Here is a 15,119-nt window from a genome sequence, read left to right on the forward strand (position 1 = left end):
TGATGGTGACCCCTGAATAGATATGTGGACAGAGTTGGCAACGGGCTTTGTTGCAAGGATAGGTTCCTGGGTTAGTGTTTTTGTTGTGTGCTGTGTGGTTGCTGGTGAGTATTTGCTTCAGGTTGGGAGGCAGTCTGTAAGTGAGGACTGGCCTGTTTCCCAAGATCTGTGAGAGTGATGGATTGTCCTTCAGGATAGTTGTAGATCCTTGATGATGTGCTGGAGAGGTTTTAGTTGGGGGCTGAAGGTGATGGCTAGGGGCATTCTGTTACTTTCTTTGTTGGGCCTGTCCTGTAGTAGGTCACTTTTGGGTACTCTTCAATTGACAGAGCCACTAGCCATCACCTTTAGACCCCAACTAGTGAAACTCGGAAGCGGGACCTTCCAATGACACAGAAATATGGACATGGCTTCTTTGCAACTGAGATATTAAGCCTAGACATATCTCCACATCACTAGGAGGCAAAGGCAGCAGGATCTTCAGCTGCAGCTTGCTCAGTCAAATACATATAGATTTCATCTTTGTTCAGAGCTTGGAAATCCACCTTCTGGTGCCCCTGACCCTGCTTTCTTGTATATCAATACACAAAAAATATTTGGAAAATATTTGTAATGAAACTCCAAACCACCTGGAAATGTGAAACTCAGCCCTGGATTCATTGGCAAGTTTGCCAAGTTTCATTAGCCTGGGCATGGTCCTGGCGGCATGTTGAACTGAGGGGTTTGGTCCTACCCAAAATGCAAAGCAGTGTGGACTAAACCAAGAAACTGGTTGTGCAAATCTTCATCCACTGAAATCTCTGAATTGAAAAGATCTCGGATCTCACCCAGCTCTCCAGGGACAGAATGGTGACAGTCCTAGATGGAGAAATGCAAAGAAACACTCCTGCTTGGCGTTTGTTTGCATTTCCACCCTTGCTGTTCTACCTCATTAGCTGGAGGGCAGGAATGACACTCATCAAAGAGCCTTCTGTTCACGGCTGCCTTTCCCAGCCCACGTCCACAGACCCCAGGAAGGCAGAGCATGTATGTCCAGTCAGGAGGGAGGGAGACGGAAGGGCTGTGTGCAATCAGATGTGCAGGAGGGTTCTAAGGCCAGGCTGGCTTTGATGGCTGAATATTGCCATGCAAAGGGGGCAGTGTGGGCTAGAGATCAGCATGTGCCTTCCTGCTGTTTTGTGTTTATCTAGCATCTAGTCTGATGTTCCTTGTGTTTCTGCCACCCTGCAGTGGTAGCAGAGATGCCCTCGACGAGGTGCACAAAGCTGGGTTGGCATCAATGAGTGTGTTTCTATCCCTTCTGCTGTCATGGTTTTAAAGCTCTATGCAGAAGGAGCTGCCCTGGGCCAAGCTAACCCCATGGGCCTCTCTCATACTGTCTGGGACGGATCCTTTGGGACCTGGCCAGTCACAAGTGATTTTGGGTTCGATTGTAGCTTTGCCCTTTGCCACAAGTCTGCACAAGGGGCAGCATGTTGTTGCACCACCCCAGGAGCAGACCAAGAGACAGACGACACCTCTGCAGGTCACACGCTGCCTCTTGGTTTTCACCATGCTCCAATGGGGCAAAGAAGATAAAAACTGTGTCCTGGGACAGATCTTGGTGCAGTGGATATCCCCGAGAGTGTCGACACAGCTTATGTGAGCTGGAGCCATGGGGGGGTGGTGTCAAGGGTCCATCTAGTCCTCAGCTCGTCTGACCCCTATGCCCAAGAAGAAGAGACATAGTGTCCAAGCAGGGGCACCTCTCCTTCCAGCCCAGCCACCTCTGGTATGGGTAGGCCATGCAGGGGCATCTGCAGGACCTTACAGCCAGCACTGCACTCAGAGCCGGCTCTGCTGTTTTTGCCACCCCAAGCAGCGCGCTGAATTGCCGCCACGGATGGCGGGGGCAGTCCGTGTGCCATTAGGGCGGCACCGCGCTTTTCCGCGGTGGTGGCAATTCAGTGGCAGCTTCTGTCTTCAGCTGGAAGACAGAAGCCACCTAATTGCCACTGCCACGGGCAGCTGAACATAGAAGCTGCTGCCGAATTGCTGCCACCGTGAAACACGCAAGCCGCCCTAATGGCACACAGACTGCTCCCGTCATCCCTGGTGGCAATTCAGCACGCTGCTTGGGGGCAAAAACACACGGACTGCCGCCCCTTGCAGATTGCCGCCCCAAGCTCCTGCTTGGAATGCTGGTGCCTGGAGCCGGCCCTGACTGCACTGCAGGGCTGGATCGGGCCCTGGCGAAGGGTCCGTGAGTGGCACAGCCCATTGATGCAATGTGTCTGTTCCTGTTCAGTGGGAGAATGTTGTTCACCTTCCCAACCAGGTATGAATGCTTGCTTGGTGTGGCTGCCAAGCTTTAATCTCCAGTGTCTGACAGCTGGTTATATTCTGACGTCAGTCCCATGGCTCAGGGGGTTTCCAGGGACAAGTGGGCAAGTCTCCACACAAGCATACTTGTAGAGCTAGCAGAGAAACAAAACAAAAAACGCACTTCAAAACCCCTGAAGCACAACGTTCTGAGAGAGAGCTGCTATCTGAGAGTGGAGTCAGCTGCACCTCCGTCAATGGGGAGTGGACCCTGGAGTCCTGCTTGACTCATCGCTGGGCTATCTGATCAGGTGATGTCACTGATGAGAAAGCACCTGCTCCCATCTTCAGCTTGCTGGGAAGGACTTGGTCCCAGGTATCTATGTATTCAGCACTCCAGCCGCAATTCACTGCCTCCTGGTCCGAATGTCAAAGGAACCTGCATATGAAGCTGACATGGGCACTTCACTCCACTGCTCCACTGACTCCTAGTTGGCTTCCACTGCCCGTTGAGTCCTTGGGTTTGATCTTCAAAGCTAGTAATAAGCAGGGCCCACCTACGTGAGTGACTGCATCTCCATCCATGAGTCTCCAGGGCAGTTGCACTGTTTGGGACAAGGCAGACCACCTGGCCCAAGACAAGGAAAGCATTCTTGGTACCATGAATCCCTTCATCTGGCATACATCTTTACAGGGAGCACAACTCCAGTCCATGTTGTCCCTCCGCAGGATAGCTATCGTGGGTGAAACTCTGTTCCATGGCTTTATGTGGAAGTAGTGTTCAGATTGCTTTGATTCCGGATTGTCCAAAGTCCACCTAGCTGCTTTGTTTCTTCTTATAAGACAAAAGAGACTCTGCTGCTGTCAAAAGAGCTGTGATTTTCATTCCTGTTTGCTTGTCTTACTCACCCAGCTATCAGGACACACACAGTAAGGCCACATCTACACTCAGGGCCATCCTTAGGCATAGGCAACATAGGCAGCTGTGTAGGGCACCTGAAAATTTGGGGCACCACTGGGTCTTAGTGTCCACCCTGTTCTTTTCCTATCCCTGTTCTGACCCTTCCTGCAGGCTCCCACAGATGGCTGCTCTAGCCTGGTGAGTCTTCCTTGGGAGGGAATCTAGTAGTTAAAAGTGAAAAAACCTCCAGCCTGCCAGACCTATTAGCACAACATTGAAACTGTTAAAGAGACATTCAAGGGGTAATAAAGCCATTTAACAGGCATTTGCCAACCCCAAGGTATATACTGACAGGTTTCAGAGTGGTAGTCCTGTTAGTCTGTACCAGCAAAAACAAGGACGAGTCCTTGTGGCACCTCAGAGACTAACAAATTATTTGGGCATAAGCTTTTGTGGGCTAGAACCCATTTCATCAGCTGTCCACGAAAGCTTATGCCCAAATAAAAATTTATACTGTCAGTTTCTGACTTTACTGACAAAAACAGTTGTGCATTACTGTAATATTTACACAGAAAATGTCAGTCTACAGGACCTTAGTTTAAAATTTGCTTTAAAAATATTTCATTAGTGAGCTGGTGAAGATTATAAAATCACATTTCTAAAAAATGCTTGCATAGAGTTTTAGATGCACAATCATCTTTAGCCTTAAATGCGTGGATCTTCAGACATACAGTTTTTTAAATAAATCCTTCAAAAGACCTCCCTTATCTAAAATACACATTTTAATTACTATAGTTAAAAAAAAAAGTGCTTCCAAGTCTTCCTGTCCTTTCTGTCCATCCCTTCACCACCTCTCCCCCCACTCCCCACTGAAGAGAGCCCTTAAAGGGACAACAGTCCTTCCCTTCCAGATAGCTGGACAAAGAGTTTCCCTTTCTTTACTTCTGACTATCCGATGAACTAGTTTTAAAAGAACCCTCCAGCAAAATCAGTACCTTAGTAAGACATAAAATCCTTGTTATACCTAAAATCTTTGGAAACATATTTTTTTAAAGTTGGTGAAATTTCATAACCATGTCTCTTGTTATGGAGATCACACAAAGTAAATTACTGTTCCCTTTTTCTAAAAGCAATGAACATTGTTATGAACACACTAAACCTCTCTGATTAATTTAAAATAATGTCTTTGTTTCAGTGAGTTAAATATGTAGTAATCTGGAATGCTGGCTTAAGGTTTGAGTACATTTAAAATATAAATTCAGCTTAGAAATACTGATTAAGAAAATGTAAAACAGAGAAGAGCTGCATCATGTATTCCATTATATGTAATGTTGTATTCAGCAGGACAGCTGACTCACCCTTACTACGAAGTTTTTGCAAGTAAATCTCTGACAAACTTCAGGGCATATCAAAAAACCTGTGACTGACATTTTTTATTCCCAAATTTTAGTGCTTTTAATTAGGTACTTTCTTCATGTTCATTCTGCATGAGGGAGAGGGTATGGGAGTCTCTGCGGGGAACTGTGACTCTCCGCCACCCTGAGGCAGGCCGGGCATCTCATTATCCTTTGTCTCGTCCTCCTCCCCCTCCCCCACCAGGCTGTGAGCTTGGGCTGCCATCCAGCATAGGGGCACCAGTTTAATAATACTGCGTAGGGCCCCATAAATCCTAAGGACGGCCCTGTCTACATTAGTGTCGGATTGGCGGGTAGTTATCGATCTATCAGGGACTGATTTATTGCGTCTCATCTAGGTGCGATAAATAGATCCCCAAATCGATGCCCGTACTCCACCTCGGCAGGAGGAGTAAGCGGAGTCGATGGGGGAGCCGCGGTGGTCGACTTGCTGCTGTGAGGACGGCCAGGTAAGTCGAACTAAGATACTTTGACTTCAGCTACCTGACTAGCATGGCTGAAGTTGTGTATCTTAGATCGATCCCCGCCCCCGAGTGTAGACCAGCCCTAAGAAGAACAACTTTATGCTTATTGTACCAATCAAGGCAGAACAGCTTTGGGTTGCCATCTGCAGTTCTGTTCAGTGTTGCAGGGCATTGTAGCTTGCTTTCAGCTTTGAGAAAAGGTCCCTTTTCAGACTCTAGAAGTGGTCACCCTTCCGGAGCCCAAATGCCTTTGATTGGTGTAGGTGTCTGCAGTTCTTCTTACCTTAGTGACACATCCCTCAAGGTACTTACTTTCCTCTAATGGGAATCCGGTGTGTTCCATTCACTTGTGTTTCTAAGTCATTTAGGCTCTTTTGAAAATCTCAGCCGGCATGGTCGGTGGATGAACCAGCAGTTGTGGGAGGCTAGCCCCCTCCCCTTCCACCTGAGACCACACCGCTCCTCTTCTGCCCCCTCCCACCCTGGAGCTCAGAGCTGCAGAGCCCCACCGCAGCCGTGGGCCCCCCCTGCCCCAGGCTAGCGCCCCTGTCCCCAGCCCCGAGCAACCCCAGCCCCGGAGCACCGGGTGGGCACCAGCCCTAGCCTCCCCACTCCTGGCAGCAGGCCATCCGGCCCCAGCCCAGCCCCAATCTGGGCCATGAAAGAGTGGGAACTCACATACACTCCTGGGGCCAGAGTCTGGGTGGGGCCATGTCAGGCTGTTTGGGGAGGCTCAGCCTCCCCCAGTCTATGATGCGCACTGCCCATGCCAACCAGTGTCTTTCAAGAAGGGCAAATGACTAAATCTGTAATTCTGCTTCTTTGAAGACATAGTCACAAAGGATTCTTAGTCCCCAGCCTCCTCATTTCAAAATATAACGACAGAGAGAAGTGAGAAAGGAAGTTTGAAATGTTTTTGTGACGAATGTTGCCATGTTTCTAGTGAACTAGCTTTTAGGGAAGCTTTTTCTTGCTGTCCTTGCAAGGGACTTGCTACAATGATCTACAGACCCTGATGTAGCTGGGGTTGAATCATGCTCAGTCAGCAAATCCTTAAGCTAACTGATGAGAGTTTCCCATGTGACTGGAGCTGGAAGCACAAGACCCGGGAGTGGCAACACTGTGTGATAACTTCAAAGAAACAGATGTATAAGCTAAGCAATTTCCCCTTCTTTCTGCAAGGCAGTAAAATAATAATTATAATAAAAATCAAACTAACTGGTGTTGCTATGAGCAGTTAAATCAGCAATGGGAGCTAATTATTTCTTCATTTTGCTATTTAGGTTGTCTGCCATATGTTTATGCTCCTTCCTGACTATTTTTACAAGTTTTGGACACAGACATCTGAACAGGATCCTGAGGTCAAGATTAGCAGTTGAGTATGTGAGTGTCAGAACTTTTGGAAATAGGTAGATTGGTTTATGAATGTCACCGATGGGGAAGAATCCCACTCCAATGCAGAAGGCAACACTGTCAACTCTGGGCATTCCAAAATCATGAATCAGGCCCCCAAAATCATAAGATTGGCTTAAAAATCATGAGATTTTAAAAAATAATTGGGGGGGCTTTCTCTTTGCCCTCTGGTCTCTAAAAATTAAGGTCACATTTCAAGCTTTTCTCTAGAACCATGAAGTCTAGAAACTTACATTTTTCAAAATAATCTGAGATTCTCACAATCACTTAACTCCTAAACTGGGCTTTAAGAAAAAAAACTCTCAAATCTCGAGAGACTCTCAATGAGACCGGGAGAGTGGGAAGCTCTGAGCGCATGTAGCACAAGGCCTCAGCACCCCGTAGGCTGAAGCAGGTATTAAATGGATCACAGTTCCCTTTCTGGCTCTCTGCCTAGGTGTGAAATTCACCCCCGGGGCAATCACAGAAAAACATTTCCTGCAAATATTTGTCTGAATTTTTTAATAAATTTGCCCGAGCCGGGTTTACGCCCCTTCAGTGCTTACTTTCCGTGAACAAACAAGTGACAGAGATTTGCTGGCACAAACTTTTTGTTATATGTGTATAAGTTGCCTTGCACGCTTAGGCCTGATTCCCCTATTCTAACCGCTAACAAATAAGAATAATGGCCACAGCAAGCACATTTGAAGGCCACCTGCACAGACACCAAATTTTCAATTTGCGTATGCATGTACTAGTGCAGGAAGAGCATGATGCTCCTACTCAAGGAATAGAAAAACCACTATGTATCCTCCCCCTCAAGGAAATCCCCAAAGGAGATCTCCTCCTTGCAGGTCAAGTGTCACCTGAATTGCTGTCTAGCTAAGTCCTTAAGACCACCTGGCTGGATGGCCAGTCTATGTCCGTCATTGGCGAGCGCATCCAATACTACGCAGCTTGCCTGACCAGTCATAACTGAAATCCAACCTGCGTTGCCTAGTTATCTGTGAGCCATCCAAAGAGTCAAAAATTCAACCAGATTTTTTTTGAATATATTAGAATAATTAATCAAGCTGAAGACACTGCCATCTGTTCATGCGCAGTCCCTGAGCTCCCACTGCATAAATTATTTCTGGTGAACGATTCACACAGCTCTGATGGCGCAGCATTGCCAGTCACGATATTATCAGGAATCTTTGTGATACTGGGTGTTTTTGGAGTCACATGAGGGGAGAATGTCAACTTGTATTTTGTAAAGTATAAATTGAAGAGAAAAGCTTGAGAACGTGACCTGGGGAGCCCAGAAATACACATCAGAATTAAAAAATCCAACATTTACTCACTTATTTTAAATCTCATGATTTTGAAGCCAATCTTGTGATTTTGTGTGCCTGGCTCATGCTTTTAGAATACTTGGGATTGACAAGCCTGCGTCAGCTTGTCTCCGCTTTCCTGGCCACAGTGTCAGCAAGAAGGATCCATTTACTAGTATGGGAGTGATGCTGCTAACACTTGGCAAGCTTCTGAGCGTGCCCAGTGAGAACAAAATGTTTTAAAAGCTGAAATAGTCTCTGATTAAGCTGTGTGCTTGTGCAGTTCACAAAAGTCTAGCACCTGCTTGCCTGACAAACTTCACACCTGAGAACTTGCCTTAGCCACCTATTTCCATTCACACAGAAAAGGGGCACGGGTTTGTATCTTCTTGGCCTTTCCTCCCAAATAGGCTCTGAACACAGTCGTGGCTGAATCTCTCTTGTAGTGCCATAGATTTGAAGGCACCATTAGATCATCTCATCCAACCTCCTGTATGCCCAGGCCAGAGAAATTCACCCCATTACCCCTGGATAGAGCGCAGGGATAATGGGATGCACTTGCATTTCACCAGCACGTCACCCAAACAGGCCTCCAGTTTTGATTTGAAGACAGCAAAGGATGGAGAATCCACCATTTCCCTTGGTTAATCACCCTCACTGTTAAAAATGGGAACCTTATTTCAATTTCAGTGGGTCTGGCTTTAACTTCCAACCAACAGTTCTTGCTGGGGTATTAGGGACTGAGCTTCCCGGACAAAGAGTCTGGGCGGGTGTGCATTAGGATGACTAGACAGCAAGTGTGAAAAATCAGGAGAGGGGGTGGGGGGTAATAGGAGCCTATATAAGAAAAAGACCCAAAAATCGGGACTGTCCCTATAAAATCGGGACATCTGGTCACTCTAGAGTGCATGGTCAGTTGAAACCAGCACAGACTAAAGCAGAAAGATCTCTTGCAACACCTTAAGCCCTCAGTGATCACTGAACATCACATGGTACTGGGAGTAAAAAGAGATTAACAAAATACCCTGAGTGCCTGAAAGCCCCACCACAGCAGGAACTCCCTGGAGATGGGGAAGACAATTGGAGGATGTTCAAAGCATGCTTCACGCTGAATCTGCAAGAAATGGGTGCCAGGAAAAAGGAGGCATTCAGAAGGTAGCCTTACTCCTGGCAATGGCTAGGTATGAAGCATGTGGTGTTTTAACAGTTTGTGCCGTGAACTTAGGCAGAGGAGACAAGCTATGAAACTGTAGGACAAAGGTGAGGGGTGCTGCACTCCATGAAAAAACGAGCATGATGAAAGCTATGTTTATAATCCCAAGGTACAAAAGGAAGATGAAACTATAGAAGAATTTGTGACCGATCTGAGGCCGAAAAACCAATTTTGCAATCATGGGAAGCTAACGGTGTCCCTAATAGCAGACCAGACCAAAACTGGAATCTAGAACAGAAATCTCAGTGAGAGACTAACTACTGAAAGACCCAGAATTAACCCTTGACAAGGCGATTGGAATTGGCCAAGCAGCGGAAGTCACCCCATCCAGAGTGAAGCTAATGGAGGTAGGTTAGTGCTCTAACTTTGCGGCCGTGAAAGAGAATCCACAACACTACAAGAAAAGCGGCCTGAGGCAATGAGTCTACTTCTACTTTATTCTGCTTTCTTTTTGTACTGGGGCTCTGTCAGGGGCGGCTCTAGGCATTTTGCGGCCCCAAGCATGGCAGGCAGGCTGCGTTCGGCGGCTTGCCTGCGGAGGGTCCGCTGGTCCCACGGCTTCAGCGGACCTCCCGCAGCCGTGCCTGCGGGAGGTCCCCCAAAGCCGCTGGACCAGCGGACCTCTCGCAGGCCAGTCACCAAACGAAGCCTGCCTGCAGTCCTCGCAGCGACGGCAGAGCGTCCCCTGGGGCTTGCCGTCCAAGCACTCGCTTGGCGTGCTGGGGTCTGGAGCCACCCCTGGGCTCTGTTGTCCCTCTCTGGGATCCTGCTGGGCAAAATGGCTCACCCAGTGCTGGCCTTTCTCCTCTAAGTAGTCTGATAAACATCGGTACAGCCGAGTCCCAGCTAAATGCACTGCTGGCACCCTGGACAGCACAGTATGCACAGCAGCTCTGGTATAGGGGGTCTTGGGGCTGATTTGAAACACTGGTAACTCTGCTTCCACAGACTGTGACCCCAATAGCTGGGCCCCACTGCCTTACCAGAAGAACCAGGTGAGGGATTTCACTTAGTGGGGTTCTCTCCTGCCCCAAGCCTTATGGCCAGCTCTGATTTCCATCATCATGTTGTGCAGTTTTCAGCACCAGGAGGAAGGCTGGTCAGCCAGTGAGGTGTGGCTGCCCAGTCCCTTGGCAGTGTGACTGGCAGAACACACTCTGGGTCCAGCTGGGATCAGTAACAGATTGGCGACCATGAGCACAAGCAGGGGGAAATGAGATACCAGGGGCCCCCCACCAGCCCTACATTCTTTCAGAACAAAGTGAGTGGGGAGCTCAGCATACCCATTAACCCCCCCCAAATCCCCATGGCCCTGAGTGGCAGCATACACCCCTGTATTCACACACTACATGCTATTGTAATAATCTTTGTACAAAGGATGTCTTGTAGGGTATCATTTGAAAACTCAGTTTGCTGGTCAGTATCGTCCTGACACAATATGTATGACAACATTGTATGTGAAGTTATGATTCCCCATTATTAACACATGTAGCAAACACCATACCCCTGTCCCACAGAAGTCAGGTCTGTTCTAAACAAAGGAAAGAATGTGTGTTTGACTTAATTTGCATTTAAGCTCTAAACAGAGTCATCAAGCAGGAAGGGAAAAGAAAGGAAGCTCAAAAAGTTAAAGAAAAACAGCAGGGAACATCCTTCCATCTAAGGCAGGTCTATACTACAGAATTACTTGGGTATTACTACATCACTCCAGGGTGTGAAAAATCCACATCCGAGTGATGTAGTTATACAGACCTAAGTAGGGTTACCAACTGTCTAATCACACAAATCCAAACATCCTTGCCCTGCCTCTATCCCAGCCCTTTCCCAAAGCCATACCCAGCCCCACCCCTTCTTACTCCATCCCCCTTCCTCCGTTGCTCACTCTCCCCCATCACTCACTTTCACCAGGCTGGGGCAGGGGGTTGGAGTGTAGGAGGAGGTGCGGGCTCTGGGCTCGGAGTGGGGCCAAGTGGTTCAGTGTGTGGGAGGAGGTGCAGGAGGGGGTGCAAGCTCTGAGAGGGAGTTTGGATGTGGGAAGGGGCTCATGTCTGGGGCTAGGGGTTGGGATGCAGGCTCTGGCTGGGCGATGCTTACCACAGGTGGCTCCCAGAAGCGACTTCCATGTCCCTGTGGCTCTTAGGTTCAGGGTTGCCCTGGGGGCTCTGTGCGCTGCCCCTGCCTGCAGGCACCACTTCTGCAGCTCCCATTGGTCATGATTCCTGGCCAATGGGAACTGCAGAGCAGGCACTCGGGGTTGGGGCAGTGGGCAGAGCCTTCCTGATTCCCCATGTGCCTAGAGGCCACAGGGATATGCCATCCACTTCCAAGAGCCGCTTGGAGTCAGGGCAGGTAGGGAGCGTGCCTTAGCCCTGCTGCACTGCCACCTGGACTTTTTGCCTTCAATGGCAAACGAGAGATTGAGTCTGATTCCGGGAGACTCCCAGCCAATCCGGGAGGGTTGGCAACCCTAGACCTAAGCGCTGGTGTAGACTGTGCTATGTCAGCGGGAGGCTTCTCCTACCGACATAGCTAACGCCTCTCAGGGAGGTGGATTAACTATGCTGATGGAAAAGTGCTCTCCCATTGGCACAGAGCGTCTTCATTAAAGCACTACAGCAGTGCCGATGCAGCATTTTAAGTGTAGACCTTCCCATATACTCTTTGTCTCTCGGTTCTCAGCTGGAAATGGTTTTTAAAGAAGGGGACTGGAACTATAAAGAGAAGCAGCAAAGAGAAGGCACCTGCTATTTCTCCCTACCCACCTCATTCTCTGCACCTGAGAAGACAAAAGGAAACAGCCTTTGGACGCTGGGAGCGGGGTCCTGACCTGATGGTTTGGTCAGTGATCTGCTGGCAGCACATGCGGTGAGACAGTTTCCTTTGCAACTGTGTTAGTTTCTTAAGTAGCTACTAGTAAATGTTTTAGCTTGTAATCATTTCTGACTTTTATGCCTCATTACTTGTACTCACTGAAAATCTCTCTCTTTTTGTGGTTAATAAACTTGTTTTATTGCTTTATCTAATCTAATGTGTTTAAACTGGATAACTATTTCAGATAATAAGCTGGCAAATTATTCCCTTACCAGAATAAGGGCTTAATATATTTGGAGAGTCCAAGAGAGGGCTGAGCAGTACAGGACATACATCTCTGGTGGAAAATCTAAGTCAGGGGTTGTGTTGAGGTCACCCTGGAGTGTAACCCAGACTGATGAGAGGACATACTGCTGGATGGAAGGCAGAGCCAACTGAGACACCCTTGGCATTGGGAATAGTTTAGTTTAAGATGTTCTTGACAGCACCAAGCAAGGGATGCAAGTAATGGTCCTTTACTCCCTCGGAGCAATTCCTTCCACCCTAAGACGTGTCGAGGAGATGATGGGCATTTTGCCATTCAGCCCCTCTACAGTAACTGTCTTAACCACTTTGAGCTGGCAAAAATGTTCTTTATTTTCTAGGAAAAAATTCGCAGAAAATGCCATTGTTCTTGTTTTCCTCAAAATTTTGTCACGGATTTTTAAGAGATATCAGTAAAAAGAATAAAACCCAAGAACCAAAATATCCTTTACCCTATGATGTCCTTCCACTTCTTGTGGTGATTTGTGTTTTATTTCAAAAAAAGTTTTAATGAGATGACTGGATAAAGGTTGGAAGTTGTATAGTGAATCTGATTTTATCCAAACCAGCTCATCCACTGCTACTTTTGAAACATAGGACAAAATACTCTCAGATCCAATCTATGGGTCAGATTATACCTTTTTATCTTCTTAAAGAAGAGAAACTACTGCTTAGCCTGTAGTGCACTGTAATGTGAACAGTAGGTCTGGCTGAAGACATGTATTAGGTGTGAAGGTAGCACCTAGAGACCCGCACTGAGATTGGGGCCACATTGTACAATATGCTATGTGAACCCATAGTAATAGACAGTCTCTGCTCCATGTAAGCTTACAGTCTAAACAGAAAAAGGAGAAACTGAGGGGAAAAGACTGTGGAGATATCCTTTAATACCCTGTCCCTTATGAAAAGTAGTGTCCAAAGTCCAGTGGTTTAGAGAAAGTTTTTATTTTTGTTTTATCCCTGTGTAGCGAGGTGGTGACCCGCTCCAGCCCTGACAGGGTTGGAACCAGCCCTGGGAGAGGGCTGGCAGGCTGGGAGAACAGCCCAGGCTGAGTGGGGAAACAGCCACAGCTGTGGCCATGCCCCAAACGGACTCAGCTGGCCCTATAAAGGGACTGTTGAGCTGAAGCAGTCTCACACTCTCTCTGCCTTTAGAGGGAGACAGGCCTGGCTGCTAGGGAGTGTACTTGGGTACCTAAGGTGGAGCAGGGCTGGGGGAAGGGAAGAGGAGCTGGGGAGTTCTGGCCTGGAAACCCCCCCAGGCTGCAGGCCTAGGGTAAGGCCAACTGGGTACTGGGGTTGCAAAGGGGCAGCCCACGGGTAGGCAGAGGCAGGAGGTCCAAGCCCCTTTGTCTGTGATGAGTGGCTGATACACTGCAGTCTGCCCCAGTGAACGGAGTCTAAGTGATGACTGGCAGTAGCCAAGACTGAGGAAAAGTGGTGATAGTGGGTGGGGGTTCCCCTGGGAGGGTGAGACCCAGATTTGTGAGGTACTGCCAGGGGGCAGCACCCCAGATAACAGGGCACCAGGTCCAGGGAGGGACACAGGGGCCAGAGGACAGGCGGATCACTGGCCTGCAGAGGGTGCTCCAGAGCTGGAATGAGCTAATTCATGGAAGTCACCAGCAGGAGGCACCAGAGAGGTGAGTCTGCACCTCTACACCCAGGTTAGATAGTAAAGTTTATAGTCAGTTAATCATAATTAATCACATTGTTAAACAATAATAGAATACCATTTATTTAAATATTTTGGTTTCTACACTTTAAAATGTATTGAGTTCAGTTACAACACAGAACACAAAGCATAGTGCTCACTTTATATTTTTGATTACAAATATTTGAACTGTAAAAAACAAAATAAATAGTAGTTTTCAATTCACCTGATACAAGTACTCTAGTGCAATCTCTTTATCATGACAGTTGAATTTACAAGTGTAGAATTATGTACAAAAAATTGCACTCAAAACCAAAACAATGTAAAACTTTACAGCTTGCAAGTCCTACTTCTTGTTCAGCCAATCGCTCAGACAAACAAGTTTGTTTAGATTTGCAGGAGATAATGCTGCTGGCTTCTTTGGTACCTTCTTTGTGTTTTGTCAAATTTGCAGTGAAAGTGTTCTAAAAATGAACAACGTGCTGGATCATCATCTATGACTGCTATAACATGACATATATGGCAGAATGTGGGTGACACAGAGAAGGAAACATACTATTCTCCCCCAAGGAGTTCAGTCAAAAATGTAATTAACGCATTTTTTTAAATGAGTGCCATCAGCATGGACACAAGTCCTCTGAAATGGTGGTTGAAGCATGAAGGGGCATATGACACGTAAATATTTTGCAACGTCAGCTACAACAGTGCCATGCACGTAATATCTTTAGCGCATATGACACGTAAATATTTTGCAACGTCAGCTACAACAGTGCCATGCAAACGCTTGTTTTCACTTTCATTTGACATTGTAAATAAGAAGCCAGCAGCATTATCTCCTGTAAAGGTAAACAAACTTCTTTGTCTTAGCAATTGGCTGAAGAAGAAGTATGACTTAGTGGACTAGTAGCTTCTAAAGTTTTACATTTTGAGTGCAGTTACAGAACAAAAAAATCCACCATTGTAAATTGCACTTTCACAATAAAGAGATTGCATTACAGTACTTGTATGAGTTTGTAGCAGAGCGCTGACTAGCATCTCCAGCTGGTCACCAGGAATTAGCTCTCTCAGCCCTGGAGTGCCCTCTTATGGGCTGGTGTCTTGCCCTCAGTTACCTACTCCCCTGCAGTTCCTTTATCTCCACCACGTATAGGCCCCACGTCCCTCCCGGACCACAGTGCCCCTTACCTTGGGGTGCTGTCCCTCACTCAGGGAACCCCACTCCCCTGATCCCACCTCACCTTAGTGACCCACTGCCAGTCTTCATCTAGTTCCTTTGCTCAGGGGCAAACTGCAATGGCCACTCATCATTGGCTAGGGGGTTGGACCTGCTGCCTTTCCCTGCAGCCCCAGTA

The sequence above is a fragment of the Chelonoidis abingdonii genome, chromosome 8 (genome assembly GCF_003597395.2).
Source record: "Chelonoidis abingdonii isolate Lonesome George chromosome 8, CheloAbing_2.0, whole genome shotgun sequence".
Taxonomy (NCBI): domain Eukaryota; kingdom Metazoa; phylum Chordata; order Testudines; family Testudinidae; genus Chelonoidis; species Chelonoidis abingdonii.